Below are 16,140 nucleotides of genomic sequence, written 5' to 3' on the forward strand. Positions count from 1 at the left end.
TCATGGTCAACTGTATGTGGCATGTTCAAGAGCTCGATCTAAGCACAGTGTGAAATTTAAGGTAATGCAACTGCATGGAGATGATAATCAGGGCAGAAAGCGTGGTGTAACATATACTAAGAATATTGTTTACCGTGAAATGTTATTAAAACAATCAGGAACAGCTATGGAATCTAAAAATTAACTTGGATGTAAATATGATTTTGGAAAAAAAAATTTTTTAATTGCTTTCCTTAATAATAATTTGATGAAAAAGTAGTGTACTATTTGTTTAACTTTACTTAATTATATAACATTGACATAAATTTGATAGGTACAACCTCCCTCACATCATTTTGATTATCGAAAAATCAAAATTTCACTGTACTTCGTAAGATCTACAGAAACACTTCATTTTATATGCATGTAATACACAAGAATCTGAATATTATAACAGATTACAATGTTTTTATGGAAAAAACGTTTGTACAGAAAATTCAAAGTGTTCTATTTATATTATCAGGAAGTTGTGATGCATTAATTGAAATCTATATCAATAATTAGACTTAAAAATATTTGTGAATTTTCAAATCTTCATTGAATAAAATTCAAAATAAATAGAAAAGTCTATTGCAGTAAAAGTTGACGGTTGCTTATTTAACTTCATTAAAAGCTATTAAAGTCAACCAAGAGCTGCTTAATATTCTGGCTTAATGGGTCATTTAGCAAGGAATGAGGATGACGATTCTAGTGTACCAGTTATTCTACCATCTTCATTTACAGGAAGTCCTAGGAATCTTCAACAACTGTATCAAGATGCAATGGCAGTTTTCTGTAAATATGGAAAACCAGACCTATTTCTTACCTATACATGTAATCCAAGATGTCCTGAAATATTAAACAACTTGGGGTCATCAGAACTTTCACTAAATTGATGTCAACAATGTCACACAGTTTTTTTAAATTCACAGTCTAACTCCCCAGAACCTGCTGAGTGACCACTATTCTCACTCTAAGCAGTTGATCGACGTCCTGTCACCACCTCAATCATCACCAGCACTTCCTGTCAATATCAACAGCATCAGTTACGATCGCATTGACCTTCAATAAAAGTTTAAACTAAAGTTATTTGTTCCACTTGCTTCCATACGTTCATTTTTGTAATATAACAATAAGGAATTTCTTACTGATGTGTTTTAAAAGATTTGAACTACCGTGGAATTTCCACGGGTCCTGGTAGTATTTATTATTCTATGTAAGACAAAGAATGCATTAGAAATATTTTAACACCATATCCTATAGGATTGCGATGTCTACCATCTCTTAAGAGGAGAAAATATTAGCAAATAGTTATAATGCGTATACACCCTATTTGCTAAAGTCAGTAAAACATGGAAAATCACAATTAAAAATTGAGTAATTAAGTCATAGAGTAAGGGAAGTTAAAGAAAAGGATATAAAAGTTAACATACAAATTGCATGGTAAAATCCGAAGTGAATGTCTTTGAAAGCAGTGTGGTAAAATAATTCAAACTGTATTTTGAGTAATCCACATCACAATGTAATGGTCCGAAGTAGGCATTTTCCAGGAACAATTTTCATTTGTTTATATAATGGGTCCGGTAAAAAAGTTTTTTTTATATATAGATCCGGTGGATCTTTTTATTAATAAACATATAAATTGATATATTTAATATTTTTATACTCATAGAACATGAGCTTAAAATTCCACTCTAAAATTACTTTCAAATTGTTAATAAAATTAAAAATTAAAAAATTAAAGCCCCTTTAGCAGACAGGCCATGTAAAATGAGAGAAACTGAAGAGATACGAAAAACGAAAAGAAAAGGACAGAAAGATGTATAACGCGGGTGTTGGTTAATCTTCTTCTGGTTATTATTGGGAATTATATTATTGGATCTGCTATTCTGGTTGTTTTTGTTGTTATTGTTATTATTAGAAGCTTGACCATAATTTCCGTATATATAATTGTGTTCTGAGTACTTTGTTTTTTTGTCAAGATCAAAGTGTAGTATCTGTTCTTCAGATGCTGCACTTCCATTTCTTGTTCTCTTTCGGTGAAGGAGCAGTCCTTCACGACTGAGACAATTTTTTTCATTTTTGTACCTTTTCTCCACGTTAAAAAACGACCCTGGTGTCTAACTCTGTCCCGTGGGGAGGCATTGTAAATAGGTATATTCATTATTTCCTCCATTCGATTGATGTTTGCATGTCTCGGCAATTGCGTGCCTGTGAAAGCATATACCACGTTTTTGTGCATACAATCGTCATCAAGACGGTATTCATTTTTCTTTTGGCAGTTACATTTGTTTCTAGGTATTAAATCAACGGGAATATCCTAAGCTTGTTTAATTTTCCCGTTATTTGTCGAAATTATTGTCTGTTCTAGATTAGGCATTGTAGAGTATGATATTTTTATAGAATTTTTGTTTGATATAGTACTATACTTATGCGGGTGTTTAAAGAATTTTTCCACTATTCTAAAGAATTCTTTGGTTATGTTAGTTTTTTGGGGTTATGTTAGTTTTTACATTAGAGATGAATGTCGATATTTGGTCAAAGGCTTTTTTGTCAGCTGATAACTTTGAAATTCTTTGGAAATAGACGGAACTATTGACTTAATTATATTGTACATAAAATAGGTTTAGATTTGGTTTATGATACGGGGTGTAAGATTCAGAACATAAATTCAAAGATATATCTAAAAGTTGGATTAGGGGGGTCGACTTCAGTTGTTAATCCAAAGTTTTTTTAAAAATCCGTGTAGTTTTTTAATAGTGTTGTTGTATTGGCTTGGTCTCGCGGGGGTTACGAATAATGCGTCATCCATGTAGAGCCCTCCTTGTAGGTTGTTATATTCTATATTAATTTCTTTTAATATACAAAGCCTCACTAAGTCGGTAACTTGTGCACTATCTGAAGATCCCATTATTATGTCGAAGTCATTAGGAGTATCCTGCCTTGTCCAATATTTACCATCAAATCTTATTAAGGATCGTCTGTCTAATAGGATTAATTTAATTTCTAAATCCGTAATGTCCGAATGCTTTTTTGCAAATATTAATGCCTTATTTAATAGTATTGGAGAGATTGAGTGATAATAATTATTTATATCGAAAGTGATAAAGCTTAGTCGTTGCTTATCTTTAAGTTTTAAAAACCATTTTATAGCAGAGTCAGTGCATTGCCAAAGTGAGAATTTAACTTTTTCTCTGATGGAAGGGGTGAGTCTATCTAAGATTTTCTTACTTACTAGACCAATATCCGACCTGGATGGACAAATTAGTCTAATGGAAGTGTTATCATGGAAGTTTTGTTTATGGTCCTTTACTGTAAATCTGGGAGTGCAAGGGGTAACGACTTCTGTATATTAATGGATATTTTTTTACACGGTGGTCACCACTTATCAAGGCCCGGAAGCCACTCATTCATAAGGTTAAGTAAGGTTTTATCGTCTAAGTTGATTTCATCTATTTTATTTTCATGAGCAGATTTGTATGATTTATTTAATTCTTTGTGTATAAATTTCTTGTAATAGCAATATTCTAGTTTACAATAGCTTTTAGTTTTATCAACTGGAACAAATATATTTCTTGACTTTTGTAGCAAAGTTGACTTACTTTATGACATTTAATTACTCAATCAATTTTTAATTGTGATTTTCTATGTCTTACTGACTTAAGCAAATACGGTGTAAACAATTATAACTATTTGCTAATATTTTCTCCTCTGAAGAGATGGTAGACATCGAAATCCTATAGAATAAGGAGTTAAAATATTTCTAATGTATTCTTTGTCTTACATAGAATAATAAAAATCTTTTGATCTGGAACTCAAACATTTCACGCCATACATTTTTAAATTCATTGTATGACTAAATATTTGATTTATTTGCTCTATCTTTTCTATCGACCAATTCTTATTTAGGTGGGATAATACTTATAGAATATTACTGCCAGTAATATCTTGTAAATTTTATAATCACAGGTTTCCATACTAGCTGATTGTTGGATCATTTTATTCTAGAAGAATATATATATATATATATATATATATATATATATATATATATATATATATAGTAATTAGTAAAAACCTAAAGAGAGTGCTCAATACTATTGCAGAGCAAATATATTTATATATGTATTACCATTTTATCTGCTTAGTTACATATGTTTCGATAATCGAAACATGTGAAACTAAGCCGATAAAACGGTAATATATATATATATATATATATATATACATATCTGTGGAAATATACTTAATTTCCTAATGATATATACCAATCCTTATTTAAGAAGCTCAATGTAATTAGAGAGCAATATAGTAAGCGAATAACAAAATCCTATATTCCAAAGTTCATGATGTTGACCATCTTACAATTTATTCCTTTCAGTTGGCATTTACAATTTTTAATAGTATCTGTTTCGTATCATAAAATCAATCACTTAATAATTATATCAATTTGTGAATCTATTTTACCCTTAACTCATCAGAAATAATAGCAACCATCAATCCAAATCGAAAAGAAATAAAGTGCCTTTTGACATGATTAAAATCCGAAAATTGGAAGAGAAGCTGTAAATACCTTATTATATGTTTCCATTACATTCATATCTTAAACAGCATTTAGGTTTGATAAGTACCAACTCATCAGTAACAAATAAATGCTAAAGTTTTCTAATTTCATTCATGATTATATAAAAATTTATTGGTTTCATTGAAAATGATTCAATGGAGGATTTAATTGTAGAATGTAAACTAAGAAATCCATGTTTCTGTTTTTCCACAGAAATTTAGCTGCGGATATTTTAAAATTTGAATTAAATATTCTGGATTTATTAAATAATGTTTGGATATTATTTTGAATCTGAACACTTGTATGTGTGTAAGTAATTAACTTTAAGTGCACATGAATATATTTATTTTATACAGTTTCAAAATATCAACAGTGCATAAATATTGAAAATAATGAACCATCAACTAAAATAGATGGGCGTTGCGTTCTAATTTTATTTTCCAGTTAGATCAAATATGAAAAAAGTTATTTTTGCCACAAAGCAAAAACTATAAATTATCAGAAAAAGAAGCAGAAAAGCTTCTAAAATGTCCAATAATATATTTTTAAATTACCAGAAGAAAATGGAACACACTTCATGCAAATGAAAAAAAATTAAGATTGTGTAACAATAAATGAGTAGTACAGTAATTTCTAGTACTTGCCGCAAGCAAAACTGAAAAGATTGGTAAAGCATTTTAGGTTTTTTGCTAAATTCTTTCACAACAGAATAATTGAAACCAAAAAAAAAATGATACTGAAAAGTTTGAAAGACTTTGTAAAGCAGAGGAAATGATTGGTGATGATAATTATATGAAATAAGATGTTTAAGACAAATATTGATTAAAAATTTCCTTCATTGTATTAAATTGTCCTAAAATACATTGAGTATGGGAATGCCATTTCAATGTATTCTCTTGTTGAGTTAAAATAAGTACTCCATGATGAAACACAAACCACAGCGCCAAATGAAAGACACTAATCACAAAATTAAACCGACTTACTGTCAGAACAGTAAATAAATCATGCACACTCAAATTCAAATCCTCTATCTGTGAATCGGAGAAACACTATTACATAAGTTACACCTTCTGTTTGTATGTGGCCACCAGACACCATAAATTTGCAAAAGGCTTAAATTTCATAACTTGACATTTGATACAACTTTCTTTTATTGATAGTTAATGTATCTGAAGCCTTAGGTACGAAGAAAATAGTAGATATATTTGCATCTGCGCATAGAAAGCTTTTGTCTATTTTACAAGGGATTTTTAGCTTCCAGTAGATGGATATTAATGGCAAAACAGTTTGTATGGTTGTAAACTATCTGCCTAGATCTGCACAATCGATTCGTTTCCTAAATGTTTGTAACATTGTGTTTCTAACTCAGTTAAATATTACGATACATCAACAAATTGAAATTGAGATGAATCGTAAAAAATTCTCTTCCATCCACTATCCAGACAGTTATTCACAAAACTTTGATATGCAACAATAATAGTTTAGGTTGGAAAACTTTTTTCTGAACCTGAAACAACCCACAATAGAAATGGTATAATTATGCTAAGCAATGTTTGTCCTACATAAATTACATAAGGTTCCTCTAACATTTCAGGAATATCTCTGAAGAAAACAAGGAAAAGCATTGAAGCCTCTAGAAATATATCAGATTACACTATTTAGGCTTCATGCAAATCCAGATATATATCTTCCTGATTGCCATGGTGAGAAAATTAAGTTCCAAGAATTTTAATAGATTTAATAAAATGCTCTACCAAATGTAAACAAGTTAGTGTAAAGCTGTAAATATTTGTGCATGCTTACATATTAAATTACAATGTGCAGATATGTGCAAATTCTGTGAAATTACTGGAAACAATGTTGTAAAAGATTACACTGATAAAAACAATGATATTAATAATGAAGTGGTATAAAAAGTGAGCCTTCTTAAATAAAACAATATGTGATCTTATTTTGTTTTTTACAAAAGTAAATTGCCTTAAATGAGTGTTTCAGTTTTATTCATAAGATTGTTTAAAACTTATGTTCTGATTTGTAACTTAAAAATAAAAAAGAAATATAAGCTAAATTTCTTTTGAATAAAAGTTGGCAATTATTGTATGTTTGGATGATGGAACCAACTTAGAAATTACGCAAATATATTTAAAGTTAAAAAGAACAGAAGTTATGAAACTGCCTGACAACATACATATTGGCCAAGTGTTATATTGACTTTTTCTCCATGTCATATTAAGTTATGCCATGGAAACGTTGATATCTCAAAAGCTAAATACTGAAATTTTTGATAGTGATTGCAGTTATGAAATGGCATCAGATTCATACATTAAAATATTTTAAATCGGAAATTGAAATAGCACAAAATTTTCGGCTTTGATGAAACTTTTAAAGTCTAAAGCCATATTATACGAAAGGCTTTATTAGGTATAATTTAGGCAAAGCAACGGGTCTCTACAATGAAGAGAACCGAAGTCATTTCCAAAAATACAGCTTTCACCTTTTCTTTGACCTTGTCCTTTAACCTCTAAAATAGATATCTAAAAACTAAATCAGTCCTAATTTGGATCATGATAAATATTTGAACCAAGTTTAGTGATAGTAATTGTCTGTATTTTTGAGATGAGGTGTTTTCATTGATTGAGATTGTCGGACTGACTTCCTCATCTTGGTTGTTATTGTCACAACGTTTCGGCCGTTTTGCCCTCCGGCCTTCGTCAGGTGTTTTGTATCGAACTGGGGAACCGTTTGTTAGGAGTCTCGAACCCAACCCTTTATTATTATTACGGGGGTACCGTGTTCGGACTCAAGCTAGGCTTTGGGACATAGTTGCTGTCCTAGTGACATATGGCCGAGTGGTCCTAGACGTTGTATCAAAGTTTACAGTTTCAATCCTGAAAGAAGGCAGTGAAAAAGTAGCATTCAAAACAGAGAATCAGCAACTATGTCCCAAAGCCTAGCTGGAGTCCGAACACGGTACCCCCGTAATAATAATAAAGGGTTGGGTTCGAGACTCCTAACAAACGGTTCCTCAGTTCGATACAAAACACCTGACGAAGGCCGGAGGGCAAAACGGGCGAAACGTTGTGACAATAACAACCAAGATGAGGAAGTCAGTCCGACAATCTCAACCAAGTTTAGTGATGATTATTCAAGCGATGTGAACTCCAGATTGTACTAAATAAACAAACAAACACAGCTATAAATATTACTGAAAACATAGCCTCCTCTATGTGTGATGAGTCATTTTGGTAAATTATAAATGACTTTACATGAAAATATCAAAATTTTACAAAACATCTATTTTTACGTTATACATATGAAATACTGAAGAAGTATACCAGAAAATATCTCAAAAAGCTATTTTATTAGAAATAATGTCGACTCTGAAGTAGACTACTGAGATTAAGTCTAATATCTATATAATAAATAATGGCGAATTCAATTGAAGAAATAAAATGTACTTTACTACATGCTTGTGTGTGTTATTTGTTTTGGTGCGACTAGGGTTTAAGTAAGTCATTAGGTTGTATTTGAATGATTGACAACCATCTTTAAATATGGCGAATGCGCAACATTTATGCTCGTGAAAAATAATATAATGTTCAGGAGTTTATTGGCATTTATTTGCAACCATTTTTCTTCCACCTGAATCGAGGTCCCATAATAAAAAATTAGATGTATTTTGACCTTTGTGCTCTTAACCTACGTGGGAAAATAGGGGACTCTTGATTTAGATAATAAATAAATTCAAATACAGATTGATTCCAAAGTATAGGACGGATATCCTAAACTTTTACGGAGCATCGAGATAGGTGACGGTGGTTCAATTGTTATTGACCTGGGCTAACAACCTGGGTGTCCCAAGTTCGAATCCAGTTCGTTCAACAAAAAATAGCTTTCACTTAAGACGTTAGTAACCTTCACGTGGTCCTTCGCGTAGGTACCTAATGCTATTATTGAAATAATTCGGACTAGAAGAATATCAGGAAAAACAATGCCAACAATATAAACTTCAGATTCCTACGAAATGATGATGACTGAGCATAGAACAGATACTACACATTTTATCATCAACATTTCAATACACCTCATTATTTGATATGAAATAAAAAATATTTTGGCATTTTTTTTTTGATGTATAAAATTTTCTTATGAAAATGACAAAATATATTTATATTTCACATTGTTATGAGATGTATTGAAATCTTATATATATATATATATATATATATATATGTGTGTGTGTGTGTGTGTGTGTTGAAGTAAATACTAAAAGTTTATGCATAAATTCATACTTTCGTATATTAATTTATGTGAGTAAATGAAGTAGTTATATATATAAGTATAAATATTAAGGTGAGTAAACTCTCATATGAATTTTACTTATGTACATTTTAAAAATATCAGGTAGGTATTTTTCTTGATGTATTGCTACAATGTCCATATAAACTTATAGAATTCCGTCAAGAATTTAATCTTTCGTAAATAAATTATTATCATTTCTGATTACTTGAAAAAAAAACAATCACTATTTGCATTTTATAATGAAGTAGATGAATTATTTTCGAATGCATTTTTTGTTGTTAGGTAAATATGTCATTAGAAAAAAAACATGAGATGCTACGGCATATCAACATCAACAAAGAGAAGAACAACAAAAGTAAACGAAAATATCACGAACACACTGTCACCGTTAAGAATGTCTCAGCATCTCGTATATTATGTTGCTCTGCTTTTCTTTATTCTCGGCAGAAATTCTTGGTATAATATATTTTAAGTGTTTATTAAGTACAGAGAAATTGGTCTTTGAACACTTTTTCCTTTCATAAACATATCCAAAAAAAGGTGTTAGCATTAACTGCAAGTTAATTGAGTAATCTCATCAGCGATTCCAATTTTTACCTATAAAACAACTACCCCCAAACATTAGCTTAAAAAATTAAAAATAGATCTACAAAAAGTAGATCTACAAAAATAGATCTAAAAAGTTTAGATCTACAAACAATAGATACACAAAAAAATAGATCTACAAATAATAGATACACAAAAAATAGATCTACAAAAATAGATCTAAAAAGTTTAGATCTACAAACAATAGATACACAAAATATAGATCTACAAACAATAGATACTCAAAAAATAGATCTACAAAAATAGATACACAAAAACTAGATCTACAAAAATAGATCTGCAAAAAATAGATCTACAAATAATAGATGTACAAAAAATAGATCTACAAATAATAGATCTACAAAAATAAATCTACAAAAACTAAATATAACATATAGATTTAATCCGTTGCCAAGGCCGCTGGAAAAATGGTGGGATCCTTCTTTCGATCCAGTAGATATCTCACTACTGATGCAATTCTCTCTATATATAAGAGCCAAGTACATCCAGGGATGGAATACTATTACCACATCTGGGCAGGAGCTGTTAGAAAGGACTTGTCCTGCCTTGATAGAATTCAAAATAGACTTCGTAGCTTCGTAGGGAATGTCCTTTTTCTCTTCACTGTAACCTCTTTCTCATAGATGAGATGTTGCGAGTTTTCTCTGCTTTATCATTATTTTCATGGCAAGTGCCCGGCCGAGCTCCAATCTATGGTGTCTCCTCACCAGATTTTCACAAGAAACACCCGTCTAGCAGAAAAAAAACTATCACTAATTTCCCCCACTCTTTATCTGTGCCTAAACCTAAACGTAAATTCCATGAACAAAACTTCTTTCTTAGACGTGCACGCCTGTGAAATTATTTTCCGTTTTTCTGCTTTCCAGCTGACTACAATATAGTTCTCTTCAAGTCTAATGTAAACGAGTTTTTGTATGAACCGTTCCATATAAGTTAACAAATTTATCAAATTCCCATTATTAACGATTACTATTTTGTCCAATTTCTACTGTACACTCTTTAACCCTGATCTTCGAGAGGTCTCTTGGCCTTGATAAGTGGTTATGCCTATGTGAAAAAACTAGATCTAAAAAACTAGATCTAAAAAAGTAGATCTACAAAAATAGTTCTACAAAAACTGGATCTACAAATATTAGATCTACAAAAAGTAGATCTACAAAAAATAGATTTACAAAAATAGATCTACAAAAACTAGATCTACAAAAAATAGTTCTACAAAAAATAGATCTACAAATAATAGTTCTACAAAAAGTAGATCTACAAAAAATAGATCTACAAAAACTAGATCTACAAATAATAGATCTACAAAAAGTAGATCTACAAAAAGTAGATCTACAAAAAATGGATCTACAAAAAATAGATCTACAAAAAATAAATCTACAAAAAATAAATCTACAAAAAATAAATCTACAAAAAATAAATCTACAAAAAATACAACTACAAAAAATAGATCTACAAAAGGTAGATCTTCAAAAAGTAGATCTACAAAAAGTAGATCTACAAAAAATAGATCTACAAATAATAGTTCTACAAAAAGTAGATCTACAAAAAATAGATCTACAAATAATAGATCTACAAAAAATAAATCTACAAAAAATACAACTACAAAAAATAGATGTACAGCTGATAAGCTGAGCGAATTATTTTGCAGATGCAAAATCAGGAAATAATGCGACGACCATGCAAATAATACTAGTGAAATTTCACTTGATCAGTTGTCGTTGCAATACAGTGCGTTTAAAACAAACTTTAATTAAAATCAGGCAAGATCGATGAAAGCTATCGAATAACTAGCTAACCGAATTATTCAATTTGCTAGATTAGCGCATCGAGACATTAAGCCGAAGAGAAATTTCAACTTGCTCAATTTTTCACTGATGCCATATGTCGAAGAGAGAGAGAGAGAGAGAGAGAGAGAGAGAGAGAGAGAGAGAGAGAGAGAGAGATTCCCACAAAGTCATAATGGAAAACAATCTATTTAAAAAGTGTAAATTGGTGGAATGGGCGACATATTTAAGGTGCACAAGTCAGTCAAATATATGGCACAAAAATCTGAAGAGTCTTGGTTATTATAGTTGTTGCAAAGCAACACAAACAGAAACAAAATGTAGTAGATATGCGTCAGTCGGGTCCAAAAAATGTAAAGCAATCGAGGGAAATTAAAGTATAAAGAATCTCATTAAGCATGATTATCTGAGTAAAATATCAATGAATCCATTCTAGAAAGGAATTAGAATAAGGAATGCTAGAAAATGTATTAAATGGTAAAGCGTTTATTAAACGCGTAGCATGCAAAAAGTTTGGAACTATCCTAAACCTTCAAAGGATGGATATCAGAAAATGTATAAATCCCATATAATATTCGTATCATAAAGCAAACAGAGACTGATCTGAAATTAGACACACAGAACAAAATCGATAAATAGTTAAAATTTCGAAAAGGCAAAGAGATGAAAGATGGAAATTTCTCGCTCAATTTTCGGGCATAGGTGAAATTTAGAAGAAGGTCGATGAAAGCGTTTCTAGATTCTTGATCAGATATCAATTCCTAAAATCAATAAATTTTGTAGAAGTGAAGATGTTCATTGCTAAGTTAAATAAATATTTAGATCGTACAGTTTACAAACAGAAAACAGGATCAATTGGGTCCCAAACCAAAATTCTATATTTACACCACGTGCGCTCTCATATCCACTTGACTACTATTAAAATGAACGGCTCTCCTCTTGAGGAAGCACCAGAGTCATTGAGGAAAAATGGTTGAGAAAGGAGGTTTGGTCGTCTATTTATCTAAGTATGGATTGATAAAATCAAACAAATTCACGACTGCTGCTTTCAAACTGTTACCTAGGCGACCACAACAAACAATCTTCAATTAATTGAAGTAATTAAAAGAAATTGGAATCAACACATACAACGAATATCGCTAATTTCTATTTTAGCTCAAACAAAGTATTTTGTTAAGATTGAAATTTCACCTTAAAAGTGGAAAAAGTTGAATAATTATGTGTGAATATCAATTTTATTCATGAATCACATAAGTTTACTTTATGTTTCAAATATTATTTTCAAGGTTTTATCGTCGTGTTAGGATAGCAACCGGAAAAAAATATTGGTTTGACATAAATTAGCAAAAACCATCTCATATAAGATTAATCATAAAAACTGCTTCTGTCTGAAGTTGCGGCAGTAACTAAAAATCTCTGTAGCATTACATTTGAAAGACTGAATATTTAACAATATGTTCGAGATAATGGATTTACAAATCATGAATTGAAAAATATTCAGCACATGATCTAATTGTGTTTTAAAGTGTAGAAGTTACCGAATACGCCAAATAAATATACTAAACGGCTAAGTATTACTCAGATGTTCTATTCTTTAAATGGGACATGGTGCAAATATTGTGTAAAAACTGGGACACCCACGTTTATTGGTGAAACGAAGATGTTCATTGACAGAACACTAGTAAAATATCAGAAAATGCTACACGAACCAGGATTGATTAGAAAAAAAACTCGCCTCAACACTAAATGATAAAATTAGCTGCGAAGGCTCTTTAGAAGACAGTCTGAGATACAGTCAGGCAATGAGAAAGTTAGGTATCAGCAGGCAATCGAAAACCAGAATGAACAATACTAAAAATATTTTTTTTATTCGAACTTGCCCAACGGTGAAAAATACAAGATAAGTTTTAAAATTCACCACTCAAAAAAGAGTACTAGTCAAATTAATGAACTTATCCAATAATAATCATTTTTTAAAGTTGTTTTTATTATTATTTATATACACCTGGGTTTCAATAGATATTAGTTATTGTTTTAGAAAGTTTATTCATGTTTTGACGTTGCCATGTGAATTGAATCCGTACTCAAATCTCCGAGTTACGTGCGTAAATTCTAAACGCAACATAGTGCAAGAACGACAAACAGATTAACTAGTCGGAACACACAGCCGTAGAAGCATTGAGCCACACTCTCTATTACTCTAGTTTTCAGACTAAACTCTATATGACTTTTTCCTAAACTCAGATCACACATGTAGGGTGGATTTCTTTGAAATAGTAATTTCGTATATAATGTGGATTTGTTATAGAAAAACAGGAACTGGCTCTTCGGTAATGATTTAATCTCATTGATTGAACACTATTTTATCATTTGCGATGATATTTAGTTTCCATATGCGATTAGCAACTAGTGTCTTTACCATTTTTGATTTTATTACTATTAATATTTATTCATGAAGTTTATTTTTATTACTTTTACGGCATAGTAACTCTTTTTCGGATTATTTAATGCCAAATCCAGAAATGTGGTAAAAGTTTTTACGCTTTAAGTTCTTTATACAAATATTTAATTAAAATGTTTAGTTTGGTTGTTTTGTAGATGAAAATTACCTTTGTTTTTTTTTACTTTGCAGAACATGACTCAGTTTTGCAAAGGAAAAAGAATAACAATAATATATGATATGTTCATTGTTATGTTGTAACGTGCATCCAGGAGATAAGCGCCCGCGTGTTTGCGTGTTGTGTGGGTACGTGGGAGAGACGGATGAGGGGAAAAAGACTTACCTCGAGACCAGCTCAGCGTTACCGACCAAAAATAGAAAAGAGGACCAAGATGGCGACCGCCGTCTTTTGTAAAGTATGATGTCTCGCAAAGTCACACGAATTCTCGGAATATGCAAATTTAGCCGGCCTAGAACGACGATAAAAGCGGGTGAGGGGAAAGACGTGGGGGAGTGACGATTGAGTTGGCCGGGGATTCGTGTGGCTGTTGCTTCTTGTGCCATGTTGAGGATATCTTACCGTGTTAAAGAGAGAGTCGGGCGCCATCTTGAATTTTTCCTTACATTTTTTTTCTTACAAGCTATTCCGGCCATTTGGCCTCTAGGACTATGACCGAGTCGAAATTTGACTTAAAGCTCATACCCGAGTTTGACGGGTCCACGTCCATCGTCGACTGGGTTGAAAGGGTCGAGCTGACGTGCGACCTTTGTGAGGTGAAAAGGGTACACACTGTAATTCCCCTGAGATTGGCTGCGGGTGCCTTGAGTGTATATCAGCAACTCAGTGCTGCCGAAAAGGGAGATGTCACCGCAATTAAAGCTGCGCTGTACAAGGCATTTGCCATGGATCCTTGTACGGCCTATGAAAAATTTGCTTCCCGAAAACTTCTACCGGAGGAAAGCGTGGACGTTTTCTTCGCTGAGTTAAAGAAACTCGCAGTTCTGTTCGGTGGAGGGGTGTCGGAGCGGACGCTCGCGTACGCGTTTGTGGCGGGCCTTCCCACTCGGGTGAAGCAGCTAGTGAGAGCCTCAACCAGCGTTTCAACAACGACCATGGAACACTTGATGGAACGTGCTCGAGCCATCATCAAAGATGAGGAGGACCTGGGGGAACCAGTTGTGATGGCGACACAGACAGGCCAGATTGGCGCTCGGGAGATTCCGAATCAGAACCCTGCAAGCAATGGGAAATGTTTTCGCTGCGGCCGACGCGGACATTTTGCAAGGAATTGCACCAACAGGGGGCGTGTGCGCTGTTTTAAGTGTGGCGGTTTGGGGCATCTAGCCCAAAACTGTGCGGGAAACGTATCAGGGGAGAGGACGTCAGCGCCGCCCTGCTCCCCGAGCAAAATTTGAACAAGGCGCAACCAGTAATAACCGTCTACGTAAACAGGATACCCTGCTCAGCACTTCTCGACTCAGGCTGTTCGCATACTATAGTGAGCACCAGGCTGTGTCCAAGTTGGACTAAGAGGAAGATCAAAGTCACCACGATAGGAGGCGAGACCCAGACATGCTGTGGAGCTGGAACTGTCAAGATCTACACGGACACCGGTGCAGCCACTAAGATCAATGTGCTCGTGACCCAAGGAAATCTCCTGGGGTTTGACCTGTTGCTCGGATACGATGCCATCAAGGCGCTGGGGGGAGTCGCAATTCATCGGGATGGAAAGGTGCGATTCTTAGAGGCCCCAGTGTGTGCAGCGCTCCATATCGATCGGCCGGATTTTACAGTGGACTACGACTCGCGCAAGAGGGCCTGGATTGCATCTTGGAAGTGGACCGAGGGAATGGCACCGACTAAACTCAAGAATGGGGTTGCAGAGTACCCTATACCCAGTGAGGCCCGAGCAGAATACGAAAAGGAACTAAAGGCGTGGATCCAAGATGGCTGGTTAATCCCCTACCCTGAGGACAAGCTTGGGCCTCCGAAGGGTCTAATACCCTTGATGGCAGTAGTCCAGCATAACAAGTCGAAAGTACGGCCCGTGCTGGACTATAGGGAGCTTAACAAGCATATTGAAGCCTACACTGCCGATGCTGACGTATGCGCCAGTAAGTTGAGGGAATGGCGTCAGAAAGCCACTAATGTCTCAATATTGGATTTACGAAAAGCCTATTTACAGGTGCGAGTTGATGAGACGTTGTGGCCGTTCCAGACAGTTTGGTTCCAGGGGCAGAGGTACTGCCTTACACGCCTTGGCTTCGGCCTAAATGTGGCACCACAAATCATGAAGACTATTGTCAACACTGTATTGTCCCAAGAAAAGCCCATGAGGGACTCAACGTCAGCTTACATTGATGACGTATACGTCAATGAAGATGTACAGTCTGCGTCGTGTGTCAAAGAAAAGTTGGCTCAG

The sequence above is a fragment of the Euprymna scolopes genome, chromosome 16 (genome assembly GCF_053919585.1).
Source record: "Euprymna scolopes isolate OS-2025 chromosome 16, ASM5391958v1, whole genome shotgun sequence".
Lineage (NCBI taxonomy): Eukaryota > Metazoa > Mollusca > Cephalopoda > Sepiida > Sepiolidae > Euprymna > Euprymna scolopes.